Raw genomic sequence first — 4584 nt, 5'->3', positions numbered from 1 at the left:
CCACTCACTTCAGCCTCCCAAAGTGCTGGGATTACAGGCTGAGCCACCGAGCCCGGCTTGGATTCAAACTTAGAAATAAGTTTCCTTCTACCAGTCTCCTGCCCTTTGATTTATTGGTATCAAGGGGAGCAGCCGAGCATTACTCGGACGGTAACACCCAGAGCCCAGGCACTTCCGGTGATGTGGCTTCGCATGGTTCCTCATGGTCCCCACCAGCTTGGCTCCATACCCTCCATGCTCTTGTTCCCTTGCTCTTTCTCTACTCAAATGCATCTTGTCTTGTCTCCATGAAGAAATCGTACCCATTACAAGTGGCCTCTACTCATTTTTTTTTTGAGACAGCTTCTTCCAGTTTGGAATGCAATGGCAGATCTGGGCTCAGGGGATCCCTGTGCCTCAGCCTCCCAAGTAGCTAGAAGTACAGGCGTGTGCCACCACACCCAATTAATTTTGTAACTTTTTGTAGAGACAGGGTCTCCCTATGTTGCCCAGGCTGATCTCCAACTTCTGGGCTCTAGCCATCTTCCCACCTTGGCCTCCCAAAGTTCTGGGCTTACAGGAGAGAGCCACTGCACCTGGCATCACCCGTCTCTCAGAGTTAACAAATTATCTAGTATCCCCCGCAAATTGTCTGTTTAAGAAAATTCCTCAAACCAAAAAATCACCATAAACTCTGTAATGTTTTCAGATTAATTCACATTTTAGTCATCACAACAGTATCTTTGCACATTTGAAAAACAATCTCATATGGGGAAGGATGTTCTATTCTCTCTGCCAAAAATGCTTCCTGTGCTCAAGCATTAGCAAAGTTTCTTTTTTTTTCTTCTTTTGAGTCAGGGTCTCACTCTGTCATCCAAGATGGAAGGCAGTGACATGATCACGGTTCAGAGTAACCTCGACCTCCCGGGCTCAGATGATCCTTCCACTTCAACATCCCGAGTAACTGATACTACAGGGACATGCCACCATGCCCGGCTAATCTTTTATTTTTGTGTAGAGACGAAATCTTGATATGTTGCCCAGGCTGGTCTCAAACTCCTCGGCTCAAGCAATCCTCTCATCTTGGCCTCGCAAATTGCTGGAATTACAGGCGTAAGGCCACCACAGCTGGTCAGGTGTTGGGACTGTCTGAGGATGCTGCTTTTCATCCCATAACCTCTCCACCTACTGAAGCAAGAAGTTCTGCTACTCGGAAAGTAAGGCGTATCTTTTTCCTTTCTTGTTGATTCCAAACTAGAATCCTACTCCAGCATGGTCAGCACTGCTCAACCCCTTTTCTGGCCCAGGGAGCTCCAGGAAGGCCCCAGCATGTCCTGACCATGTCTTTTCTTCATAACAATAAACAATCCAACAGCAAAAATGACATTTTATAGTAGCTGACAGTTTACATAGCACATTTACCAATATTAGTTCATTTACTCCTCAGATCAACCCCATCGGGGTGAGTGGTATTTCTGCCATTTTCCTCTCAAGAAACTGAGGCTTGGTGAGGTTGAAGCAACTTGCCTGAGGATAATCTGGAAGAACAAGAACCCAAACTGCAGGCGTGTGTGTGACTCTTTCTCTTTTGACCCCTACAATCTACCCCTTCCCAGCCCCTCCCTCTCACCCTCTTCCTCATGTCCCTTATCACTGTGACCATGGGAGTTTCCAGATGGTCCCAAAGCCGGCACCCTGGTTTGGGAGCTCGGGTGGAACTGCCTCCCACACAAGCTTCATTCTCTAGCCCATTTGGTTTCTGAGGCACCACATCAGCATGAAATGACAGCCCTGTTGGTGACAGGGACTGTTCCACCCACCATTTCCTGCCCCAAGCACCTTCGGGAGGCACAGAGCAGTCTTTGTGCAGTGGGAATGTCTGCCTTAGAGATCAAAGGCTGCTGGAAGTAGCCTCAGGAGAAGACCAGTTGAGCGGTTTCTCTTGGAACATTTGCTCTGGAGTGCTCCCCTGAAGCTTTGGACCACAGCACAGACTCTGGGGAAGTGCTCACTTCATTCTCTCTGGACCAGGATATCCTTTCCAAATGGCCCCTTCACCCACAGCTCAAATCCTGTCTGTAATCCCAACACTTTGGAGGCCAAAGTGGGAGGATTGTTTTAGGTCAAGAGTTTTAGACCAGCCTGAGCAGCACAGCAAAATCCTATCTCTAAAAATAAATAAATCAGTATAGATAAAAATAAAAATGCCAGAACTGTAAGTTCCTAGAGGGCAGAAATCATATGGTGTTTATTTTTACATCACCTCATGGTCTAGTGCAAGGCTAAGTATATGTATTAATTGAGGGCCTCAGTTTGCATAAGACCATTTTCCTGTACTCTCCCTCACCCTAAAGTCTCTTATGAGTTCTTCTCTATATAGGCAAAATGAAGCTGTCACTTCAGGGAGATGTGTACACAGGAGGACTCAGCCACTTGTTTGAAGATCTCTCTGCTTCCAGGGACTTATCTCCATTCCCCAACAATCTCAGCAGCAGAGACGACTGCCACGCTCTGGCATAAGCCTGAGTGCCTTCCAAGCCCCCAGGTTAATCGCCAAACAAACAGCTGTCTAATAAAGAGGTGTCTCTCCTCCCCTGCCCAAGATGATGGAGATTGGGACAGAATTTGCACCTTGAGGCCCAAAGGCTGTGGCCCATATGCTCACTCTCCCTGGCTGTTCTGTACTAAACAGTTTCGGGCAGGAGGTGGCCAGCTGGGCAGAGGTCTCTGGAGAGCCCTCCCACTAGACTCACCGGAGTGAGAACCCCCACACACACCCCAATTCAAGGACTGACAGGGGCCATCTGTGCCTGAGCTCTGGGAATCAGGCAGGCAGTGCCCCCAGGCCTCCAGAGGCCTCCAAGCTGTGAGGAAATTCTGCCAAGCCCCCAGCACCTCCCCCCTAAGCTTCTGACACTAAATATAACCAGCAATTTTCCTGCCCTTCCCCACTGCCTGAACCAGATAGCAAGTGCCAAGCCAGTCTGATTTCCTACAATCCACCCTGGGGAACTGCAATTGCATTAGCGCAGCAAAGAAGCTTTTGGCTACGGATGCTACAGCTCCTGGTAGTAGCCAGACAATTCGGGCTGGTGACACAGGAGAGGTGAAAGGAAAGAGTAAGGAGCAGGAACCTGGAATTTATTTTTTATTTTTTTATTTTTTTTGAGTTGGAGTCTCACTCTGTCGCCCAGACTGGAGTGCAGTGGCCGCTCCCGGCCACCGCAGCCTTGATCTGCTGGGCTCCGCCGATCCTTCCGCCTCAGCCTCCCGAGTAGCCAGAATTACAGGTGCGCGCCACCGTGCCCGGTTAGTATTTTGATTTATTGTAGAGATGAGGTCTCGCCTGCCCAGGCGGGTCTCGAACCCATGGGCTCAGGCAATCCACTCACCTCAGCCTCCCAAAGGCGTGGGATTACAGGCTGAGCCACCCAGCCCGGTTGAACCTGGAATTTATAAGTAAACCTTTTGCGCTTCTAATTCCATCTGTAAAATATATGCAGAAAAACTTCTTTTAGTGTCACTGTGAAGAATATGAGATAATATGTATTTGTAAAATATTGCCTTGATAACTATTAGTTAAACCTGTCCCTTACTCAATGCTTATAATTTGAGGATGGCTAAGAGTTCTCTGGCCGAGCTCGGTGGTTCAGCCTGTCATCCCAGCACTTTGGGAGGCCGAGGAGAGTGGATTGCCTGAACCCGCGGGTTCGAGACCCGCCTGGGCAACTTGGCGAGACCCGGTCTCTACAATAAGTCAAAAATTAGCCGGACATGATAGCATGTGCCTGTTGTTCCGGCTGCTTGGAAGGCTGAGGCGGAAGGATCGCTGGAGCCCAGCAGGGCGAGGCTGTGGTGGCCAGGAGCGTGCCACTGAACTCCAGTCTGGGCAACAAAGTGAGACTCCAACTCAAAAAAAAAAAAAAAAAAAACAGTTCTCTAGTGTCCTGTAGACCCAGACTTCTTTCCTTGGTTTGGGAGCTCCTTGGGAAGTAAAGGCACTTCCCCTGGCTTTCTCCATGGAAACATAGATCATGTTCCTCCTTACCTTGGTGTCTGCCCTCCCCCTGAAATGATGTCCCTTCCACCTGTATCCACTCATGAAGTCTCATCTCTGCAGTGAAGACTCTCTCCAAGAACACTCCAAACCTCAGCAATATTTTCCTTCTCTAACTCCCCTGTGATTCAATAGCTAATTTTTCCCCACCTTGTCTTTTAACATAACTGTCATTTTCTAGAGGGCAGAAATCATATCCTGTTTAGAGCATGACCAAGTGTATGTACTCACTGAGGGTCTCAGTTTGCCCAGATCATCTTTCTGTACTCCCTCGCATCTGAAACTCTCCTTTTTTTTTTTTTTTTTTTTTTTTTTTTGAGTTGGAGTCTCACTCTGTCGCCCAGACTGGAGTGCAGTGGCATGCTCTCAGCCACTGCAGCCTCGACCTGCTGGGCTCTGGGGATCCTTCCGCCTCACCCTTCCAAGTAGCCGGAACTACAGACGCACGCTACCACATCTGGCTAATTTTTGATTTATTGCAGAGACGAGGTCGCACCAAGTTGCCCGGGCGGGTCCATGGGCTCAGGCAATCCTCAAGCCTCGGCCTC

This window comes from Carlito syrichta, unplaced genomic scaffold, assembly GCF_000164805.1.
Source record: "Carlito syrichta isolate Samal-C Ts95f unplaced genomic scaffold, Tarsius_syrichta-2.0.1 Scaffold130876, whole genome shotgun sequence".
Classification (NCBI taxonomy): domain Eukaryota; kingdom Metazoa; phylum Chordata; class Mammalia; order Primates; family Tarsiidae; genus Carlito; species Carlito syrichta.
Note: the sequence above shows the minus strand (reverse complement) of the source record.